The sequence below is a fragment of the Carassius carassius genome, chromosome 20, assembly GCF_963082965.1.
Source record: "Carassius carassius chromosome 20, fCarCar2.1, whole genome shotgun sequence".
NCBI classification, from domain to species: domain Eukaryota; kingdom Metazoa; phylum Chordata; class Actinopteri; order Cypriniformes; family Cyprinidae; genus Carassius; species Carassius carassius.
In genome coordinates, this window is record NC_081774.1 from 9,265,342 (window position 1) to 9,276,970 (window position 11,629).

Genomic DNA, 11,629 nt, shown 5'->3' on the forward strand with positions numbered 1-11,629 from the left:
TTGATTGAGGGTTTCTTTCAGATGAACAAACTCATCTCAAAATGTCTGCTGATTACAACGGCTACTGGAAAATGATCTCCAACGATATCATTAAAGAGTTCCTGAAAGCTCTGGGTGAGTTTTATGGCTCATTTACACCATTAAAATCTTAAACCCTGGTATTCCTCACTTAGGAGTCAAGTTTTTTTTTTGGGGGGGGGGGTCATGGCCTAATGGTTAGAGAGTTTGACTCCTAACCCTAGGGTTGTGGGTTCGAATCTCAGGCTGGCAATACCACGACTTAGGTGCTCTTGAGCAAGGCACTGAACCCCCAGCTGCTCCCTGAATGCCACAGCATAAATGGCTGCCCACTGCTCCGGGTGTGTGTTCACAGTGTGTGTGTGCACTTTGGATGGGTTAAATGCAGAGCACAAATTATGAGTATGGGTCACCATACTTAGCTGAATGTCACATCACTCACTCTTATGAATCCTGTTTTAGTATTTTTCTTGACAATATTCTATTTTGAGGGGGTACTCGACAACATTGACCTCTGAATTATAAGTCAGAAATTGAGACAAGGAAATTAAAATGCAATCCTTGGCAGAAAGATGCCATCTGCTGGGAGAAATATAATATTTAAAACAATATGTTCAATTCAATTCAAGTTTATTTGTATAGCGCTTTTTACAATACAAATCGTTACAAAGCAACTTTACAGAAAATTATGTTTCTACAATATTTAGTAGTAGCTAGTAGTTTGTGCACGATTTTAGAAAATAAATAAATAAATAATAATAATACAAGACGTAGTCAGCTAGACAATGAACTATCAATATTATTAATTAATAGTTATCATATGATGCAGTCACACATGTAGCAATAATTATTTAGTTCTGTTGTTGATTCAAGGTTAGGATCATCTGGGGTCCTCTGAGGGTCAGCATCATCTCTTCTCAGGTGTTCTGGATCCAGACTGGAGCTTGTGTAAATCCTAGTTACCACGTGATGTAAATCCCGTGGCAAAACATAGAAACAAAATAGAGACATCATTAGCATATCTGATGTTCCAACAAAGTAAAATTAGTTTAACACAAGCTAAAGAATAAAAATGCACATTTGATCAGATGCAACTCACAATTTAAAAGATACATTTTTCATATGCTTGGCGAAAGAGATGTGTTTTTAATCTAGATTTAAACAGAGAGAGTGTGTCTGAACACCAAACATTATCAGGAAGGCTATTCCAGAGTTTGGGAGCCAAATGTGGACTTTGCTGTCCTAGGAACTACCAAAAGTCCAGCGTTTTGTGACCTTAGGGTGCGTGATGGGTTGTAACGTGGTAGAAGGCTAGTTAGGTACGCAGGAGCTAGAACATTTAGGGCCTTATAGGTAAGTAATGATAATTTGTAACTGATTCGGAACTTAATAGGTAGCCAGTGCAGAGACTGTAAAATTGGGGAAATATGATCATATTTTCTTGACCTCGTAAGGACTCTAGCTGCTGCATTTTGGACTACCTGTAGCTTGTTTATTGAAGATGCAGGACAACCACCTAGAAGTGCATTACAATAGTCCAGTCTAGAGGTCATGAATGCATGAACTAGCTTTTCTGCATCAGAAACAGTTAACATGTTTCGTAGCTTGGCAATGTTTCTAAGATGGAAGAATGCAGTTTTTGTAACATTGGAAATATGATTTTCAAAAGACAAATTGCTGTCTAATATAACACCCAGATTTCTGACTGTAGAGGAAGTAACAGTACATCCGTCTAGTTGCAGATTGTAATCTACAAGATTCTGTGTAGTGTTTTTTGGTCCAATAATTAATATCTCTGTCTTATCCGATTTTAATTTGAGAAAATTATTTGTCATCCAATCTTTTACATTTTTAACACACTCTGTTAGCTTAGATAATTGGGAAGTTTCATCTGGTCTCGTTGAGATATATAGCTGAGTATCATCAGCATAACAGTGGAAGCTAATTCCGTATTTTCTAATAATATTACCAAGGGGCAACATGTATATTGAAAATAGAAGGGGACCTAGGACGGATCCTTGTGGCACTCCATATTTTACTGATGATAAATGAGATGACACCCCATTTAAGTAAACAAAATGGTAGCGATTGGACAGGTAGGATCTAAACCATCTTAGAGCCTGCCCTTGAATACCTGTATAGTTTTGTAATCGATCTATGAGTATGTCATGATCTATGGTGTCGAACGCAGCACTAAGATCAAGTAAGACTAGAAATGAGATGCAGCCTTGATCTGACGCAAGGAGCAGGTCATTTGTAATTTTAACAAGTGCAGTTTCTGTGCTATGGTGGGGCCTAAAACCCGACTGAAATTCTTCATACAGATCATTTTTATGCAGGAAGGTGCTCAATTGAGCAGACACAACTTTTTCTAAAATTTTAGACATAAATGGAAGATTTGAAATAGGCCTATAATTTGCCAGTACACTAGGATCTAGTTTTGGTTTCTTAATAAGAGGCTTGATAACCGCCAGCTTGAATGGTTTTGGGACGTGACCTAAAGATAACGACGAGTTAATGATATTGAGAAGCGGTTCTTCGGCTACAGGTAACAGCTCTTTTAGTAATTTAGTGGGTACAGGATCTAATAAACATGTTGTTGGTTTAGATACAGTGATAAGTTTATTTAGCTCTTCCTGTCCTATAGTTGTAAAGCACTGCAGTTTATCTTTGGGTGCAATGGATGAAACTGAAGTGTTAGACGCTGTAGAATCTACATTCGCTATTGTATTTCTAATGTTATCTATTTTATCAGTGAAGAAATTCATTACTATTTAACGTTGGTGGAATATTTGAATCAGGTGGCGTCTGGTAATTTGTTAATTTAGCCACTGTGCTAAATAAAAACCTTGGATTGTTTTGGTTATTTTCTATGAGTTTGTGGATATGCTCTGCCCTAGCAGTTTTTAGAGCCTGTCTATAGCTGGACATACTGTTTTTCCATGCAATTCTAAAAACTTCCAAGTTAGTTTTTCTCCATTTGCGTTCAAGACTACGAGTTACTTTCTTGAGAGAGTGAGTATTACTGTTATACCATGGCACGGTATGTTTTTCTCTAACCTTTTTCAATTTGATGGGGGCAACAGCTTCTAATGTATTAGAGAAAATAGTGCCCACGTTGTCAGTAATTTTGTCTAATTCATGTGTATTTTTGGGTACAAATAGCAGTTGAGATAGATCAGGCAGGTTATTTGCGAATCTGTCTTTGGTGGTTGGAACAATAGTTCTGCCCAGACGGTATCGCTGAGACATATAGTTAATATCAGTTATACGCAGCATGCACGATACAAGAAAATGGTCTGTAATATCAGCACTTTGGGGTACAATATCTATAGCAGTAAGATCGATTCCATGCGATATAATTAAATCTAGTGTATGATTAAAACGATGAGTGGGCCCGGTGACATTTTGCTTGACTCCAAAGGAGTTTATTAGGTCAGTAAACGCAAGTCCTAATGTATCATTTGCATTATCAACGTGAATATTAAAATCTCCCATGATTAGCGCCTTATCAACTGTAACTAGAAGGTCTGAGAGGAAATCTGCAAATTCTTTTAGGAATTCTGTATACGGCCCTGATGGTCTATACACAGTAGCCACAGCAAGAGATACATTAGATTTCTTTTGCATGTCTGACAGTGTAACATTTAGCAGAAGTATTTCAAAAGAGTTAAACCTGTATCCTGTTTTCTGGGTAACATTGAGAATATCACTATATATTGTTGCAACACCTCCGCCACGACCAGTCTGACGGGGCTCATGCTTATAACAGTAGTTTGGTGGAGTAGACTCATTTAGACCAAAATAATCATTTGGTTTTAGCCAGGTTTCAGTCAAGCAGAGTACATCAAAACTATTATCTGTGATCATTTCATTTACAATAACTGCTTTGGGTTTGAGTGATCTAATATTTATGAGCCCAAACGTTAAAAATAGTTTTTGTTCATTTACTTTAAATTTTTCTGGTTTAATTACGATAAGATTTTTTCTAGATCCTACATTATATTTTGACCTCACTATTCGGGGAACAGACACAATCTTAATAGTTTTTACAGCGCAAGTACTTTTATCATTTAAGCGGGTGGAACAAAAGTCATCATAATAGTTATTTGAGAATTGTCTTACTAGTCACATGGAGCGAAGTGTCCTGGAGATGTTGTCAGAGAGCAGCTCCGCTCCGATTCTGCTGGGGTGTAATCCATCAGCGCGAAACAGCCTAGGACGCTCCCAGAAAAGATTCCAGTTATTAACAAATAGCAGTTTCTGTTCTTTACACCATGACAACAACCATTCATTTAAAGCAAAAAGTCTACTGAACCTTTCGTGTCCTCGTCGATACGTGGGCAGTGGTCCTGACACGACGATCGTCGCCGCGGGCGTCGTGCTGCGAACCGTCCCGATCAGGCTCCTGAAGTCCCTCTTAAGCGTCTCCGTCTGTCGCAGCGTGGTGTCGTTAACCCCGGCGTGAAGCACGACCGCTCTGGGGCTTTCCTCGGCCTTCAGGATCGCCGGTATCTGCGCAGAAACATCGAGAACACGAGCAACAGGCAAACAATGAGTGTGCACTTTACCTTCGGCTAACATAGCACTTACGTGTCGGACGATGGAGTCTCCGATGATCACAGCGTCGCGTCCTGTCTCGCGGAGGGGAGCGAAGCGGTTCCGGATGGAGATGTCGAAGGCAGGAGGGGGAGAAGTCGTCGCCCGGGACCCGGCTCGCGTCCTCCGCTGTGGATGCACCCAGGGTCCGTGGTGTCCCGGCGTCGCAGTGAGAACATCTGGGAAGATCGTGTCCTGGGTGCACCGGGCCTGTGCAGAGAAACACACGGAGTAGACGTGGTGGGACTGTTAGCAACACGCTGTATACTTACCCCGGACTTGTGAGCGTCAGCCCGGGATGATTCCAGCGCGGCTCTCCGCTCTCTCAGCTGGGCCTGCCTTTCCTCCAGGTCGCGAATCTGCTTCCCCACGGCCTCGAGCTCGAGCTGCACAGAGTGGAGACATTCATCCGCCATTAAAGCAAGTAACAGTGAGTACAGCAGTGGTAATGTGTGTGAATAGAGTATTAGCAATGTAAGCGCAGTTAGCAGCAACCACGCTTGCTGATGCTAACGGGCTAAAAGCTAATAGCGGACCCGGGAGATCAAAATAAAATTAGTAATAGCGAGGCGCTCTGATTGTTTTTGTTGTAAAATACAATAGAGGATGTATTCACACGTTATATAAACGGAAACGATGATGTATAAAATTGATTTTTAAGTTAGAAATAGTCAATGAAAAGAATATAGTGACGGAGCTCAAACGCAGTACAGCCGCCAACAACAAACAGGAAGTGACGTTGGAGAACAATATGTAACTACAAGATGCTTGTAAAGCATATATACACATTACATTATAAGAGTAATTTCAGAAATAATTACTTTATTAGGTTTTGTATTCACATATACAGACTATCTAAGACTCCTTAATCATGGCTGATTTATAGATTTGTAGTATTTTCGTATTTATCATGGTTTCCTAATTATTATTTTTGGCCTTTTTTATACAAGATGTTGCTTTTTATATTAAGCAGCATCAGTCTGAAAATCTTCCTTTGGTATCCTGGTTACCATGTAACCCTGATTCATGTCTCATCATAGTGTTGATGAAGTACCATGTTATTTCCACCTGTAACCATCACTGTACTGTGCTATTGCTTGAGTACTGTTTTAAATTCATATGAGGCTGTAATTTTCTTTTCAAGCCATAAATATAGCTATTAGAAAGATTGCCACCCTGCTGAAGTCTGATAAAGACCTCACTCAGGATGGAGATCACATCATCATAAAGACTCTCAGCACTTTCAGGAACTACAACATGGATTCTGTGGTGGGTCAGGAGTTTGAGAAGGATCTCAGTGGAGTGGATGACCGGAAATGTATGTTGAGCAAACACTTTAAGGTTTGAGAGCTTAAAAGCATAGTTTTATACCTTTTTTATTATAAAGTACTACTCAAAAAAGCTTTAATGCTATTTATTAAACTGTGCTTTTTGACTCAGTATGAACTTGCAGGATTATGTGTATGATTCTCCCTCGATGCATATGTTTTGCAAGGACACTAGATGTTTTGTGAAGATTTATTGAGAATTTTTTAGATTTTTCTTACCTTTAAGTAGCAAGTTTAAATGAATAGGCTTTCATGGTTTATTATACCATATCCAGGATCAGTCTAAGTCATAGGAATTTCATAATAGTTCTCTTATAGGGTTGCCATTTGTATAATTTCATTGCCCTTGAAAATCACTAACTGTGCATGTCATTTACAGCTCACAATCTCAACTAATGAAAAAAGATGAAAGTGTGAAATGAGAGCAATAATTGGCACTTTAATCTAATAAAAAGTGTTACTCTCTCTCCTTTCATTTTTGTCTGGCTTTTCCTGTCATTTGAGGGAAATTGGTATATCTAAGACCTGTGTTGATGATTGCAGAGATCGAGATAATCATCTATTTTATTTATCTATTTATTATTTATTTATTTTGCTTAACCCTAAAGCCGCCTTTTCACTATCTCTGACAAACAACAGACTGGAAGTAATTTGTTTAAAATGGAGAGTACTACGGGAGCTGCATGACGTTCTGAATATATATGCAGATTTTTTTCCAGATACAATTGGAGCTTCAGATGCATTGCAATGTGTTGACTTTAGGGACTTGTATGTGACTGCCCAATTGGATGTGATGTATTCTAATTCAAAGTATGAGTGTGAGGTGAGTACTGGCAATATTCTGCACTAGAATTTTATTCTTTAAATAATATTGCAGATTGGAAAGGCGTCTTATAGTCCAGCACTTAAACACTCTGTGTTTATTTTAGTATTATTTATACACTTACAGGTTTTATTTTTTCATTAGGTTTTTTTTTTCTTCCAGTTTTTATATTTTCAGGTTTATTTTTCATTTTAGTTTCACTTTTAGGAATTATATTATGTGTTTTTGTCATTATATATATATATATATATATATGTTATGATGCACAAGATGTGTCTCCTCTCTAAAAACTGTCCGTTTTTTGGAGTTCACTTTCTGATATAACTCCAAAAAGACCTGTGAAGTTTTTTCTTGAGTTGCAGTAAATAAAAACACTTGAAACACAACATTCAGTAAAGATGTGACAAGGTTTGCCCTAAACAAAAATCACTCACCCCAATCAGTCCTAACAGCACCCAGCAATGGGGTTATTTATTTTTTTCTTCCACTGAAATCTGGCAGAAGAAGAGGCTTTTCCAACATGTTTATCTTTGTGCAGCATATAATTGCAGTGCAGACACATTTATTGTGGGTCAGATTTAATTTTGTTTTTGTGTCAATAAAATATAGATGTGCTCTTCTCTTCCCACTGCTCTTGCAAAATCTGTTCTGCTTCCCTGTGTCTTTACAGTCCTAACGTAAAGTATACAGTATATGTTCCAAATAAATCTCTGTTATGCATTATAGACCACCATCACCTAGGATGGAGATAAACTGGTATGTGTGCAGAAAGGAGAGATCGAGGGGAGGTGCTGGACCCACTGGAGAGAGTGAGATGAACTTCAATGCTAGGCCATGTCTCATGCATTTAATTTGTTATGTCCTTGATGGTATTCCCTCCCAGGTATGATTGTTTCACATAGAGCTGGAATATACAGTATCAGAAATACCCTAAAGCATATACAATACGGCATGTCAGATATTGTTTCAGGCAGGAGGTACGCTGCAGATGGTGGGGGAAGAGCCATCTCAAACCTCAGAACTTTCAACCCTATGATGATTCACCTGAAAAAAAACAACACTGACAGATTGATGGCTTTAATATATTTGAACTTTGTTTAAATAATTCTAATGGGCGTCAAACATCATCAGTATGATTTGATAGGATTTTTAAATGAAGGTGACTGGAATATGATGAGTGGAGGTAATAACAACAGATGTTAGGCTTCAGCTGCGTGTTTGATCATGCATAATAAACTGAATGCGTTGTTACCAAAGAACTGGACATTGCTGACACCAGCTGGTGGAAAGTTATATACATTCTAGTATTGTGTTGAAAAAGAGTACTTTTAGGGAACTTTTCATGTCAATTAACTGACAGCAATATATGTCGACGCACTGCCCACAAGGTTATAGGCGCTGTCAAAACTTACACTTAAAAAGAAATGTTCTTTATTAGCACTGATGATTCCATAAAAAAGATTTAACATCCATGGGACTTTCCTTTGCAGAAAAAAAATGGAAAAAGATTCATTTTAGTATTCAAATGTTTGGTTTTTTTTTTTTTTTGGTTTGGTTAATGATTTTGAGCAATAGCATGAAGGCATTGTTACGTGATTGACCAATCAAGTTTTGTGAGATGGTGGGATCTACAGAGAACAGTCAAAGCAATGCAGATACTAGCACATATTGTGTATGAGGCCTGTAGAGAGAACACCAGTAGAAAAAACAAAGCCAAAACCAGTTTTAGAAATCCTGGCCAAGACGTGTCAGGGACAAAAAGGACATATGGTCAACCATAAAGTTGAGAACTATGCCTTTAAATGTTTTCTTTGTTTGCAGAAAGTGAGAGCCGCTGGGATTTTGAGTAAACAGGTCTTCAAAGTCTTAAACCCCCACTGACTGAACACCTGCAAGAGATCCAGGAAAATCCAACACTTTATAGTATATGAGCTCACGCCACATCTTCCTACATCTATCCGTCTGTATGCGCCTTCAACTCTGCTATTGTGAAAACCAGACAAACACCATCTGTGATAGCCTGTCACAATCTATAAATGCTTGTTTATTTCTGATCCTCACAGAGGAATTTCTCAAGCAACTTTCCTTTATAGGTGCAGTGATTGTCATTTAGATGTTATTTACATTAGTGGTAGAGAACACAACGGGATAAGCTGCTCTGTAAGTGAGCCATCAAACAACAGGTGCGTCAGGATATTGCCTTGAACGCAAGAAGAAGATTCCTCAGATTGGGAGCTTCTGTGTACATAAAAGTAATTAGACTCCAGAGAGGATGTGTGGAAAGAAAAATGATGTGACGAGTCTGAGTGCCGCCCAGATGCTGTCGCTCTGATTGAAGAGCCTGTCAGTCTCTTGGGTTCTGAGCATGGCATGGTTTTGCTTTCCTTCCCATTATGCCTCTGTGACTGTGCACACAAAAGAATACATAAATCAGTGAAATAAAAAGAACTGCATTGCGTTCTGCTGTTCATATGCGTCTAAATGTGTTTGTTTGAAAACGCTAGTTTAATAAAAGCATACCAGCAGGAATGTAAATTAAATATTGCTGCCGTTTTTGGATATACTTTTGAAAATCCAGTATGGCATGTTCACTTTTCATTATTGCTGAGATGCGCTTCAGTGATTCTTAAGTATTAGATGAATATTAAGAAGTGAACTAAGCAGCACCCATTCATCCACTTAACAAGAGAACGAAAGGAACATAATTGGCAGTATGTTGATAACTATTAAGCACCGTCTAGTAGAATCCATGCAAACGTTCATTTTCCATATTTGGTCTATTAACGGCTTCCTGCCAAGTGTTCCTTTCAGTGATATAATGTCCTACCCAGCCCACTCAACGTCCACTTCCTTTTTTCCATGCTAATGGCTCCAAATATATATTTTTGGGTCTTGATTTACTCAAAGGAGTAGTTCAGCCAAAAATAAGCATTTGCTTAGACTTTATTCACCATTAGGCCTACCAAGATTGATTACATCACTTGCTTACCAATGGATCCTCTGCAGTGAATGGGTGCCGTCAGAATTAGAGTCCAAATATCTGATAAAAACACCACAATAATCCACAAGTAATTCACACAACTCCAGTCCATCAGTTATCATTGTGTGAAGCAAAAAGCTACAAGTTTGTAATAAACCAAAGTAAAATATTTTTAACTTCAAACCGCTGCTTACTGCAAAAAACAACACAGTCTCACTCCCAACTCATCACATATTGATGAATATAGTTATTTTATCACACTTTCTGATGTTTACCAAAATACTTCGATATGCATTTTGTCCTCTTGAACAATTACACGCATGCGCAGTATCATCAGCTCATCGATTCTCGAATCGGACACGTCCGATCCGACATCCAATGCAACCGCTTCTTGACTCGAGAACGAGAATCAGCTAATTGGTTCTCAAATCGGACGTGTCCGACAGAAACGGTTCTCGGTTCAGTGTATTGGAGATCCGAAAACCGATGCAACCTGTTCTTGACTCGAGAGAACCACTCCAGGTGGGCGTGTACGTTCGTTATCTGGCTTGGCTCGGTGTTCATCTTCAGTTCTCTCTTCACAGCAGTTCAGTCAGTGTACTGTTTGAGTACATGAATTACTCCGGGATATTGGTTTATTTTAACTAAGAGGGAGTGTCAGCAGTTTAAGTCATTTGTTGATTAATGCTTATCGGAGAACAGGTGTTGTGCCCAATTTTGACCCCCTGCCAAATTATTACCCCCCTCGTTCAAATCGCTACCTGATTGCCTAATCCTAACCCCACCCTTAATCCTAACCCCTCCCCCAAACCTAAACCTCCTACCCAGGGCCGACTCTAGGTTATTTGGTGCCCAAGGCAAGAGAGCACAAATGCCGGCCCGGCTCCTACCAATACTAAGGGGATAATAATTTGGCAGGGGGTCAGAATTGGGCACAACACCTGTTCAAATGCGTTTTAGTGCCACGTTGAAAAAAAAAACTAAGATTACGAGATTAAAGTCGAAATATTACGAGAATAAAGTCGAAATACTTCGAGAATAAAGTAGATATTAGCAGAAATCATGCCATGTGTCATACTCGCGGGGACAGATGCTTGGAAATAATATTTCATATCTTCCATTGCATTCGTTATTTGAAGTGCGCCAGCCACCCAAAAGCAGTAAGATTTGTGCTTTTAATAGACCTAGCCTACTTTTAAAGCTTTCAAATTAGGTGTCTTACAATAATGTGTTTTTCAAGCTCTTTCATTATCAGATCGTTCATGATCATTTTCCAAATATGTGAAAATGTATTCTCGTAATATTTCGACTTTATTCACAAAATATTTCAACTTTATTCTTGCAATATTTCGACTTTAATCTCGTAATATTTCGACTTTATTGTCGAAACTTTTCGACTTTATTCTCGTAATATTTCGACTTTAATCTCGTAGCCTAATATTTCGACTTTTTTCTCGAAACATTTAGACTTTATTCTATTTCGACTTTATTCTCGGAGTAGGCCTATTACGAATTTATTCTAAAAAAAATTCGACTTTATTCTCGTAATATAGTCGAATAAAGTCGAAATATTAGGACTTTAATCTCGTAATTTTAGATTTTTTTTTTTTCAACGTGGCACTAAAACGCCATCGTAAACCGGACATAACTACTACGGGAATATATTTTTGAATGAGATGTGACATGAGCGCGTTAACTGAGCGGGATCATTTTAAGCAATTAAAACCTTATGTTTTACTCTCTTCTTCGCATAAAGATATTGGCTTCAGAAGACTTGGAATGCAACACGACATATTTGTAATGCTTTTATACTGCTTGTTTATGGTTGGTTTTTGCAATTAATAACTGTGACTACTTTTATTTGCCTGTTACGTGTTTTAC

General features: G+C 38.4%; 1 pseudogene; it reads left to right on the forward strand.

Annotated features, from left to right (window-relative positions):
- The first annotated feature begins 41 nt into the window (after window positions 1–41).
- LOC132096239 (retinol-binding protein 1-like) lies at window positions 42–9,236 on the forward strand (annotated as a pseudogene).
- Window positions 9,237–11,629: the final 2,393 nt, after the last annotated feature.